Raw genomic sequence first — 13,424 nt, 5'->3', positions numbered from 1 at the left:
ACAGACTACAAATATGGGCGGAGGATAATAACATTCTGAGTCCGGTCCAATATGGTTTTAGACAGGGGCTGGGGACTAACGAGCAGGTTTTAAATCTCAGTCTTTTAATGGCGAAATATACACAAGCTACGGATAGTAAGCTTTATGTGGCCTTCGTAGACCTCACGGCCGCATTCGACTGTGTTATTCACAATAGACTCTGGAAAATCCTGACAAATTGAGAAGTCGATCCAACCCTTGTGCAATTTTTAATACAATTATATTCGTGGGCCAGTGCAAAGGTGAGGTATGGGCTAACGGGAGAATGTACGGCGTCATTCCGTGTGGAGAAGGGTGTGAGACAAGGCTGCGTCCTGGCTCCATTCCTCTTCTCCTTATGTACTAATGCATTAGAGGAGGAACTGGTGGCCGGGGTGAGAGATCCACCACGGAGCAACAATAAGCCGATAGTATCTCTTCTCTACGCGGATGACGCGGTGATTATGGCCAGAACTCAGTTGGGTCTCCAGAGAGCTCTTGCCTCGTATATCAGTTTTATGGATAACCGAGGCTTAAAACTTTATGTAAAAAAACATTTGTAATGACATGTGGGAAGGGGAGAAGCAAAGGTAGAAGTTTGTCAGTTGAGAAAGACAGGATAGACTCAACCACTACGTTCTCTTATTTGGGTGTTTTGTTTGAGCGTACTGGTTCTTGGGGAGCCGCGATTAAGAGCAGGAGTCTCCTTTTTTAGAGGTCAATAGCGGCAATGATTAGTTTTGCAAACAAAATTGGCAAAAGGCCCCGGAGATTCTCCTCAAAATCTACCAGGCCAAGTGAATTAGTATTGCAATGTTTGGGGCAGGAATCTGGGATTTTTATGATGTCTCCCCAATCTAATTAGTTGAAAATACCTTTTTAAGATATATTTCAGCGGTCCCACAGAGTACCCCAGTTTTTAATAGTCCTAGTGAACTAGGGATTCCATATATATCAGATATGATCAGAATGCAACCTCAATTACTATAAAATTTGATAGAAGTCAATTTTTGAACACTGCTCTTCTGCATTTATAGTTACAACGTGTTTCTGTGTGCACCACTTAACCCCTTCGCTGCTGCGGACATTCCGCTGCAGCGCTGGGGGGGGGGCAGGGGGGCAGCGCGGTGGGCCTGTGCTCATGACGGAGCCGCTCCGTCATGAGCCACAGTTGAGCTGTGCTCATGACGGAACGGTTCCGTCATGACTCCGCCCATTTGCGTTGTCCCCTCGCACAGGCGGGGAAACAGCGCCGCGCAGGCGGAGCGGCCGCCAACAGGATTGTCATGACGGAACCGTTCCGTCATGAGCACACGCCAACCGTGGCTCATGACGGAACGGTTCCGTCATGAGCAGGGAAGGGGTTAATATCTCAAACACTGGCCCTTTTCAAGCAGTGGGAATAACATACCCTCGTATTGAAATGTACTACAAGTTAGGTCTAATAGTAGAAATCACTATACAATTGCTGGAAACAGAACATTTAACCCAATTTACTTTTTCGCAGGGCATCAAACTTGGAAGAAAGACTGAGCTGTCATTTTTGGGATTTCGTCTTGTGACCAGCAGGTTACCACGTCCGCTGCAAGTACTTGAAAACATCGATATAAAGCTTCAAAATATTGAGCACTGGCTTTTAAGATGATTTAACCATCAGACCAGATGGCCAGTGGATTTTTGTGTTGTGGCAAACTGTGTACCAATCAAAAATAAACCTTAAAAAAAAAAAGGGATTAGGCACGGATATATTATGTTAGTCAAACATGGTCGCTAGTCATACCCATTTTGACAGGCAAAAAGAAGAGACCCACAGCTACAGTGGTCAAAGCCCTTGTGAATTTGTGAAGACCTCCAATCAATATCAGGTTCCTGGACACCCTCTGGAGTGCAGTTGAAAGCGTGTTTGTGGTCTTGCCATGCTAGATGAGGTGCATGAGTTTTAAGGATGTTGAAGAAGCACAGCTCTACAGTATAATGCACAATGGGGTCCGTTTGGGAATCAACAGTGACCTGAACCACAATGGGTCGTGCTCCCCAACGAGCGACTGAAAAGAATACAATTAAGGCACTATTAAGACACAAAGGGAATAGTGTAGGTATTTATTTATTTTTATTTCTGAAGTTTTAAATAGCACGAACTAGGCTCAAGACTTCTGCTGCTTTACATGAGCACCAGTTAAGTTACACAAGGACAGATTAATTTTTTTGGCACAGGGAGATTACGTGATTTGCCCAGAATCACAGGATGTTGAGCCGCTGGCGGGATCCGAGCCCGGTTTCCCAGTTCCAATGTCGGCAGCTCTGCCGATAAGGCCACACTCTCCTCTAGGACCGGAGGGGGATCAGTAGGGTTTCTGGCCATTACATCCAAATTTGCTTTATCTCATCATCTTTTACTTGGACGGTTGTGCTGAATGTCTAGGATGGAAGGGTTAAATAGGGTGAATGGGTAAGAGGCATGAAAACACATTTATCTGGGAGGGCCCAAAGGCGCACATCGCTAACCCCGCAAACCTATCAGAGAAGAAGACGCAAGTGGCCGGTAAGGGGGGTGGGGAGGTACAACCAACAGTAAAATGAACAGCTAAAGGGGAGAGAGAGAAGGGTTGAAAATAAAATAGGGCAATGGGAGGATGAATCCAGCCAAATATGGGGGCTGCTGCTCTAGGTCGGTAAACTGAAGGATGCATGTACCTTTAAGAAAAGACACAAATGCACCTAAAAGCAAAGCACTTATAACCAGTTTTATAGAATAATCAATGCAGTAACACTAGCTAAAACTGATTTCTGAGCAAGCTATCGGCAGAATAGCTTGACTCATCAAATACTCGTCAGGCCTTCTTTGGTGGCTGCAAGGAAACCTGAGTTGTGACTGCAGTCTGTGGTGTCAACGTACCCCCACAGCAGGACTTCCCCACGTCCACTAGGCAATGACTGCATGATAGGCAGTCTAATAAGAAAATGTCAAGCCATGAATCCAATCACCATGGAATCCGTCTTTCTACAAATGCCCCAATCTCACATTGGTCACCCTTGCACTTCATTCTATCGCCAACACATCTAAACCAAAGTCTAGGGTATTGGTCTGATTGTCCAGCTCATTTTTCTTCACCTGATCCTTCGCTTTCCAAACAATATTCCTTCCAGGGAGAAAGAGGGTGTCATCAGGTAGAAGCCTACCCACAATGTACTCATGTCAGCTGACTCATCCTCAGTCAAACTTAAAACAAGAGCCCAGCTGTTAATGCCCATCAGCAGGCATTGCATGGCTTAGACTCTTTGCTCACTGATGATAAAGATAACACGTTGCAAGGGCCCCAATGCTGCGCTGTATCTGCTGCAGGACTTATATGAAACTTAGAGCTAAATGATGGACTTTGTACACCCTCATCCAAGAGGAATAACAAGGACATATTTATGTTAACTGATAAAACAATCTCTTCCCCATGATAAGTGCAATGCAGTGTCCGGGTGAACCCAGCTGTGGTAAGAGGGAAGCATTCTTCAGATGCAGAAAACTCCAAAAAAACAAACAGGAGCGAATGAAGAAAGAAGAAAACAGAGTGGGAAAGTTAGAAGGAATAGTAAGAGACGACATAAGACATGAATGAAGACAGTAAGAAGGAAAGTACGAAGAAAGGAAGGAAAGTACGAAGAAAGGCAGGAAAGAAGAGAGGGAGAATGAAAAGGCTAGGAGAAAAGAGGATGTATCTGAGGGAGAGAGAAGAGGAAGTACGAGGAGAGATGGGAGAAAGTAATAGCATGATGCAAGACAGGGAGACAGAAGGATGAAACAAAGAGGGAGAGAGGAGGAAGAAGCAGGGAAAGAGTGGACGAAAGAAAGCCAGGAGAGAGGGGAGAAAAGCATATGGAGAAAGGACAGAAATTAAGACAGGGTGTTTCAAGGAAAAGAGAGGAGAATTAACGGACGGGAAGGAGGATGATGTGAGACATAGATAGGAAGAAGTGGAAGTGAGAGTCAGAGGTGGAAGTACGGGAGCGAGAGAGAAAAGGAAACAAGTGAGAGAATATAACTGAAGATATGGAGGGAGAGAGGAAGGCACAACCATGAAAAAGGAAAAAGTAAGGCAAGCAGAGACTAAAGGCAAGCATTAAAAATGCAATAGGTCTCGTCTTTTATTAAGTTAAAGCCATTTGCTTTGCTGTACAATACCATTAGCAAAGCAAATGGCTTTAACTTAACCAAAGGCGAGACCTGTTGCATTTTCAATGCTTGTTTTTACCACCAGCCATGCCGAAGTTAAGGGGCCATAAGGCCTCCTTTTGTTTGAATCTCTTGACTGGAGGCGGCCTGGAACGTCACACAAATGTAAATACCACAGAGGGAAACAAAGGCACACAGCTTGCTATTTCAAAGGTACGTAAGAGAGGCATGTTTTTGCCTTTGTTCTGTTCCTGTAAATAAGTGCAGACACTGTAAAACTCATATGGGCTGGTCTGTCCCAGTATTTACACAAATAATACAAATAGCACTATTTTATTTGTTTTATAGCGCTACGTAGTGATGTCATGTGCTGTATTGCATGCGTCATGATGTCACTCGCATAGTGTCTAACTTGGTGAGTCCCCCCACTTCTTTTTATAGGACTTGTGCCCTGGTGGCACCTACCGGTTCCGTAACGGGTCCTACCAACATCTTTCATCCCTTAATTTGAAAAAGATTGAATTTTACTCAATAATACACTTTATATGATAGCATAAAAAGGACGGGCCCTTGTTATGCATTTAAATGCCTAGAAATCTGGTAATGTGTGAAGCAAGGCTATTAACATGTCTCCACACACAGCATCAACATTTGCCTTGGTCAAGTCAGTTCTCATTGCCTAACAGTGTCATAGACGGACAGACCACAGGCTTCTTGTTTAAGGAGCGTTTTCTCTGCAGCGAACCTGTGTTGTTACAACTTCTAGAGCGTTGAACACAACGCACAAACTGCAACACACAAAATAAATACATGATGTAGAACCACCAGGCGCTACAGCTTCCCTTTTGGAAGACAAAATATTCTTCATAAAAAAATCATCACAGTTTAGCACTGCATAAAAAATGGATGTTCACCATGTAGGCCTGACACTACCATCAGCGCACAGGAGCCCTTAGGGGGTTCAGGAGCTGACCCAGTGGTGTGTCGCTCTTCTAGATCTTGTTTTTAATAAGGGCAATAGGTATAATGATCCATTAGACTTTTGCTGCGCATAGCTTCTGGGGTCATGTTACCCAGTTCTCTTACTTAGCCTCAGAAGTACTTTTTGACATACTTTGTAGTGCACTCTGCTAATCCTGGATTTTGGCAATATTTCACTTCACAGAAAACAGGGCACTATATGAGGTAGTACATAATAGCGGCGGAGCACGCATCTAGTACTTTGTGCTGTGTTCTCTTTTTCAAAAAAAAGAAATAAAAGAAAAATAGGGGTGGAGCAGATGGAATGGGGGTGGTGGAGCTCACATTTACTGCGCATGGTTGGCCCTTCCATGAAATACTAACTTTACTGTCTTAAAGGAAAGTGAAAGCAAAGCAATATAAAGATCGAACATACATCGTCAGAGACTTTCCACCTAGACGAACTTGTGGCTTTGTTCAGCTGTTAGGTAGACGGTGTTTGTGGAATGTGTTCGGGGCTAACTGTATTTGATGGGTGACATCATCACCTCTAGCAGGTGTTCGGAACTTAACATTGGCCACAGGCTAAGCCAATAGGCCCAAGAGCACTGGTCTTTAAACTTTTTAAGCCCCCGTGTCAACTATCCCCAGTGTGATTCTTTATCAGAAATGGGGGGTGCTGCGGACCTTGAGGCTTATGTGCACTCAGAAAATAGCGCTAAATACAACAGAAGACAAACAGCCGTTTGCACTTGATAAGTGTGTTGTGCCTGTACTCCTGAGGTAAGCTTTTTTGCAAAATTACTTATAATTATGCAAACATCCATTCTCAAACACTTTTTAGTAATTCTGTGCCAAAAGAATAACGTAAATTTACTCTGATAACAAGCATTATTAAAATTTCTCCTGGGCCAAGTCATAAACCAAAAAAGACTTTGTTGAAGAGTAGCCGGTTGGGAGTGAGTGCAAATGGACCAGTAGATGAACTGATATATTTTTTGCGCTATTTTTACTAAATGACTTGTTTTCTGGGCTATAAAAAAATTAGCCCTTTGAAGGCTATTGTGTCCAGTGCTTCCTAAGGTTGTAGTTGCCTTCCTATCACCTAACAAGTTACAAAAATACAAATCGATTGCAAGAGACACCCAAATATCCACCCCAAAATGCAGTTTCTTTAAATCGTAATCTAAATAGTTATTTATGATAATACCTTACATTATTTCAATTGGACAGATATATTCTTCTCATTTCTATGACAATTTCCAAAAGTTATGTTCTCTTCAATATGATCAGCAGAATGTATAACACAAAGATTAGTGACCATACATCTTTTCAGATAACAAAACATTTAAAAAATCCTTTAGACACTATCAATATGTGCAGTGTCAGAAGAGCCAACACGTGTTTTATGCCACGTGTCACTTTTTCTATGCTGTAACAAATCAAAAACATCACATCTTAAGGTATGCAATGGCTGATCGTAGAATATATAATTCAGCTCAATCAGTCAGTTTGTACGGACATAAAATGATATCACTATGGTTTAAGGTGGAGGCGGTTTTAGGCTAAAAGTGGATTCTTAACTTCCATTAGCAGTGAGGGCAGTGCACTGGGAATGAGTGTAGGGCAGCTGACCTCACTAGAGAAGAAACGGCTTAGCTTTGAGTTGGCGATACCAGAAAATGGCTGTGACTGGCGAACGCTGAGACATATATATCGAGGCAGATGCTCTACACTTTAATACTATGTTGAACTCTTTAAGAGATTGGGATGCAGGAATGTCATTGGGTAGAGCATTCCAGTGAATGGGCCTAAAAGGGTGGAAAACTGAGGCAGCGCAAGGGGGCTTTGGTATGGCTAAGAGTGTGCGCCAAATGAGTCTTAATGGGAGAGTACCGGCACTTCCCAGGAGCAAAGAGGCTCTGTGGAGAGGGAGTACTGGCACTTCCCAGGAGCAAAGAGGGTCTGTGGAGAGGGAGTACTGGCATTTCCCAGGAGCAAAGAGTGGAGAGTGAGTACCGGCACTTCCCAGGAGCAAAGAGGCTCTGTGGAGAGGGAGTACTGGCACTTCCCAGGAGCAAAGAGTGGAGAGTGAGTACCAGCACTTCTATATTTACATTTAACCTCTTCTATGCCCATGACGAGATAGTCTCGTCATGGAGCGCGGTTGCGCTGTGCCCATGACGAGACTATCTCGTCATGGACCCCGCCCGCTAATACAATGCCCGGCACAGGAGGGGGAAAGGGCGGGGCACTGAAGGGGTTAAAGCGCTGCTTAAATAGTATGCTATCAAGTTCCATATAAACAAAGGGGTTGTTTTGTTCGTTTTTCCCGTGGCATTATACATTGTTTACTACCCCTGAGGGCTGGAGGCAGAACCTGTGAACCGAGCGTCCTGCAGGCTCACCCCTAGGAAAGCGCGCTAAGGGCTGCTCTGCCCCCATGGGCAGGGCTGTTCCATCCCATGGGTCTCCGCGCGGCCGCTGCGAGGACTCTTCCAGGCAGTGTTGCATTGTCTTGTGCTCCTTTTTCAGGGTGTAGAACACGACTTGAAAGCTGTTTGATACTGACATTTTATTTACAGTATTCATTCGCACAAATGTAAAAAGATATGCTAGTCAAAGGCAGCGCAACCGTGAATTTGTGTGATGCACTTTTTCACACTCCTGATGAGTGTGGCTTTGTTGTGGCAACCATATTATCAAACTGTGCAAATGCGAAGTCGATTAGTTTATCTGCGTAAAATACCATTAAATCGCGAACAAGCAAAGCAGGTATGTTCAGTGGTGTGTTAGTTTGTATCTGTTTAGGAAACAGCCTGTGCTGGCATCAGTGCAATCACTTAAGGACCGGGCACGATCGTGAGGTCATTGACACCCTAACCACCACAGTTTAACAATTAATTCACTTTCTTCCGATGTTATGCTTTCGTTTTCCCCAGATACTCTGGGCGCAAGTGCATGATTTCATAGCTGACAACCAGCCACATGTGCGGAGACCCCTACAGTACAAAAGTACCACAAGTAGGGATTTGGAGGCAACATCTTTAATATGAAAAGAAGGGCCTACAAGCCCCACACCCAAAGGCCCACTGGTTGAGAAGACAGAACTGACTGGAATAAGCCCGGCCCTCCTGCCATGCAGCTGCAAGGGTGTAACCTATTTGTAAGTGGCTAACTCCTGGCAAGGCCACCTCAACCTCTCATTTCTCCAAGGTCACCAAAGCGAGTAATAGGTAACGACTCCAGGTTTACCACTAGGCCAAAGCGGAGTTTGTGGTGGAGCTGATATAAATGGCCACAGTTGTTATTCAAACTCCAGACGTTGTCTGGGAGTGCATAATTCAAATAGAGGAACCACGGGATGACGCAAATCATGCTGCACAACAGCAAATAACCACACATCCAGGGAGAACTTCGAGCCCACTGTGCAAGAGTCCGGTTAATAGCAGTCCAGGCTTTCTTTCCCATGTAAGCGCGTGCGTTCTCATGCATGCGGCACTGCGCCCTGCTTTGTAGTCACCTGCACGCAGCAATGCTTGCTGCTAGTGTCATTGCTGCTAGCGTAATTAAGTGACGCAACCCCATCTACTTACTGATCAATAGGGGCGTAACGCATCTCCTGTCAAAGCATAGGCATTCAGGCTAAGGCCAATAAAATCTGTGAGATATGGGAGACTGGGGGGGGGGTTATCACATTCTGTAAGAGGGGGGGCATCATTGTGTGTTTCTGAACTGCAGAATAGAGCTGGTCATATAAGAACACTCAAGTTCTGAATACAGGGTGTGTGGCGTGTCTCGTGGAACCGTGCAGCATGGTGACAGTGTTGCCTCCATCTAGAACTGCCATCTTGGTGAAAGGAATCCATCTTGTTTAGGGTCAGTTATAGGAGACGTGGCATCACTGCCGGAGCTGCCGCAAAATCTCTTAATGTCCTCGTCCCCTCAATCCACAAAATGTGTAATGTAACTTAGTGCTTATGTGAAGCGCTCCAGGGCTGTTGGACCCAGTTCGCGCTATATAAAATTTAGGGTCAGTTATAGGAGATGTGGCATCACAGCCGGAGCTACCGCAAAATCTCTTAATCTCCTCGCCCCCTCAATCCACAAAATGTGTAATGTAACTTGGTGCTCATGTGAAGCGCTCCAGGGCTGTTGGACCCAGTTCGTGCTATATAAAAAAAGCAACAAGAAACAAGCGCTCGCCAGGCAGCCACGGTTTATTTTTGCATCTCGCTTTCACTTTAAAGTGAAAGCCAGATGCAAAAATAAACATGTGGCGGAGTTTGTCTTTATGGGTCCATGTGTTTGAAACACATGGCTCCATAAAGATAAGAAACCTTTTGCGACACACTGAAGGCATACGAGCCAGTCCAAGTGGGACAGCTCAAAAAGCCAAAAGTAAATGTCACAAAGAGCTCTTTCCCAATGGCTGGCCACCGTTTAGTTTAAACGGTGACGCCGGCCAATGGGAAAGAGGTGCGGGGCTTATAACCCTTTACAGAAGTTACTCCAAAACGTTAAATCTCGCCAGCGAGACTGCACATGTGCGCAGCCCACGCCAGCCTAGACCTAAAAAAGTAAGGCAGCATGTCTGAGAGGAAGGTAGAGAAAGGGACCAGAGAGAAAATCAGGCAGGAGGAAATAAGGACAGAAACTAGATCAGGGTAAGAAGAGGAAGTAAGGTAGGGAGCGATGAGGGAGGAAGAGAGGATTAATTTTGACAGGAAGTGGGGAGTAAGAAAAAAGGGGAATGAAGGGAGGAAGTAAGATGGATGAAGCGAGGAAAAACACAAAAGTGGAGACAAAAGTAAGTAGCATATGCAGTGAAAGCGAAATAAAGATTGAGAGGAGGAGGAGGAGGAGGCAAGGCAGGAAGGATAAATGCTGGGAGAGAAAGTAATGCAGATGTTGAAGTGAGTGGGATCGGTGGGGCATGATGTGCCCATACTTTTTTTTATTTATTTAACAAAAACAGTTACTCTACCGTTTGTTAAAAGACAACCGTTCTGGACAGTTGAGATTCCTCCGGTGAAATGGAAGGGACAAAGTCTCCTGTGCTGAGAAGCCGGAGGAGTGTCAGAGTTAGATAAAAAACAAGCCTTCCGGCCAGGATGCATGATGTCTTAAGGAAATGTATATGTGTGAAACTAGGTAATCTGCGAAGGTCGTGGTAGTTTAAAAGCCAGTGTTTACTGTAATTGATAGAGTCACTTGAAGCTTTACAGTGACAAAGATTTATTCTTTTTCAAACAGGTAGTGCCAGGGTGTTAATGGACATTTATAAAAATTGTTTGCACTAGATACAGTCGGAATGAGTATTACTAAAAAATATATACTTTGGAAACACTTTTTTCTAATCTTAAACCTAAGCGTGTGCATTTTGTGGCAGCCTATCTTATACTGTATGTAATACAAGTTTAAAATAATGACTTTTAGTCACAGTGCTTTATGTCCCAGGCTGGGACCTTGTAGCACTAAAGATAAACAAGTCACTATTATCCAGTGGACGAACTAGGATTTAGTTCTGCACCTCTCTGGTTACATATACAGACCGGCATCTGCAGTATTTTTCATTTAAGGTACGTTTTATGCAGTTACCTGAAAGTGAAAGACCAACAAAACATCTAGAGACAATTTTCTTCCTTTCAGCCACTCGTTTGATCATGCCCCGTTGCACTCAGGATCACAGACAGTTACCTTACTGATTTGATGCACTTAGACCGCTGAGTAAGCGACATAATGCAGTGCATTAAATATAAATATAGAAGTGCAGGTACTCACTCCTTAGAGTGCCTGTTTGCTCCTGATAAGTGCTGGTACTCTTCCCATTAAATGTATTGCAGTAGTGCAGGTATTCTCCTTTTCAAAAGTAAGTACAGGTATATTCTGTACTGGACAGTACCTGCCCATTTACAGGACTGGATAAGTTCACAAATTATGCACCACTCTTTCAAGTCTGCACCTACGTCTTTCTGCCCATTGATGTATCTGCAATCTGATGGTCCGTGGCAGTTACTTCGCACCTCAATGCGTTGTTCTTACATTTCGGCAGTGGTCAGGCAGTCCGTATTTGACCTGACTCGAATGTGCACATTAGAAACGTCTAAAGACCGATTCAAACAGGACAGCAGACCAGCACTGCAGTCCAGCATGAAGCACAGGTGCTGCCAGCCTTTCATAGCGTTAGATTACTTGCTTAGAGAATGTGTCGGGACACGCCATTGTGAAACAATAGAACACCTGACCCGACGTCACCTGCATGTGCAGTACGGAGAACCCACTCAGTAAAAGACAACATGGGCTAGGGAATAGGGAAAAGCACTGCATCGGCAGGTGCATACATAGGCTGGTATATCTTGAACCAAGCTACAGTTAAGCTTTATTTGGAAAAGCAATGACGCAGAACTGGCTATAAAGATTTCAATTATGTAAAACATTTATTTCAACAGCGGCAGGACTTAATGTATATATTTAAAAATATGCTAGAGTGTTCTCCATAATGCTACACAAGCCTTTTCTTTTGTTTGGGTTAATTTGCACCTCTTCCTAACTTTGTTTATCTCAAGGATCTAGGAATGGTGCATTATGTTGGTTGTCTTCAGTTTGGAGACGCTTAGCAAGGAGGAAGAGGGGCTGCTATGAAATGTATTACTAAATAGCTGGGGCAGAGTCCAGTCCCGTTCATTACGTATGCATATCCCAGCAGACCCTGCTCTTCTCTCCGGCACTCCAGTCCACTGAAGCGATGACCTGGAGAGCCATGGGAAGGATCAGAGGAACAGCACAGGGGAGCATGACTGGGAGTAGATTTGACAGAGAAGACAGGGGTTGGATGGGGAGCAAGAGAGCTGAAACATAACTTCTGTAGCCTATAGATGCTGGGTGAAGAAGCAGAAGTGCCACAATGATTAACATGGGAATCCTACCAAGATGCTTCATTATCATGTTGGCGTGGTGGCCATATTGGATGAGGATATACCCTTTTTAAACCAATGAGGTTTGCCGCCAGTGTAACCCACTCGGTGTGCTGGAAGCAGGATAGCTTTTTTCTGATGTTGGTGCTTCATGGCGCAGCAATTTGCAACAGCTTTGTTAAGCATTGGGACGCATACAAAAATATATATCGTCAAAAACTAAAGCAGCAAACCCAACCTATAATAAATAACAAATCAACTGCCTGCACATACCAAGTTAAACAACATTCTACCAACAGCAAAGTGAAAACAGGACTTCTTTATCCACGGCTAGTTCAAACAAGAAAGATGCAGACATCAGTGAAATGCTATGGGCTTATCCAAAATAAAACAGCCAGCCCACTGAGCCAATGCCTGAAGGGACTTACCAGTGGCCGTAGGGAGATGACCAAAATCCCCTGTTTGTATGTTATGTGTGTTGTATGGTGACATGAGTACTTGTCAGAGAGCTAAATCAGTCCAACTAAAAAACTAAAAAGGACTTTGAAGAACCCCATTCATGTTAACAAAATTAATTTTCACAAGCATAATAAAAAATACATAAAAAATAATAAAATATTATAATTTATTATTATTCATGTAAAAAACATTTTTTTAACAAGGACTGGCAAAGGCAATAGGTATATACTATGGACTCTGTAGAGTAGCTCAACAAAAAGAAAAAAAGCTCCAAAAGGTGCAAGCAGTGGAAGGACACAAGTGCTTGGGCCATGCTCCATGGTAAGGCCACACCCAAAAAAAGGAAAGTGGCAATAGCAGTGACTTGAAGCCAACAAATGGTAAGTAATGGGCAGCCTCCAATCCCACTGATAGTAAACAAAATGTCTCAAAGAGACAACGCATGCGCTGTCTAGGCGAGACCTAAACCTCATTGCACCTATAAAAGTGCAACCACCTGTAGGTTTGTATAATTGCCATACAGTATTTCATGACTAATATAAATGCAGATGTAGGGGAGGATAATGAGGGTGATAATGCTGTCTGAATTCCAATGACCAGAAAGTAAAATGTGTAAAATAGGATTATGGGAAATCCGTGGGATGTGTAAGAATTGACTGGTTTTACAGTGTAAACTCGTGAGTCAAGGTATGTTGTTGGTCATTAAGTACTTTATTAAAATGGAGAAAACAAAGTTCTAGTTCAGCTTGCAGAATGATGGAACTTCTATCCCAATATTTGTTTACTTATCTTTCAAAAGAATTACTAAATCAACAAGGGCAATGAAGCCCAATTCAATCCCTTGTAGAACAAATTTAAGTTACCACGTTTTCTCCTCTGCAGCAAAAAGAAGTGCTTTCTTGAGG

This window comes from Triturus cristatus, chromosome 2_1 (assembly GCF_964204655.1).
Source record: "Triturus cristatus chromosome 2_1, aTriCri1.1, whole genome shotgun sequence".
Lineage (NCBI taxonomy): Eukaryota > Metazoa > Chordata > Amphibia > Caudata > Salamandridae > Triturus > Triturus cristatus.
This window is presented reverse-complemented; position numbering follows the sequence as displayed.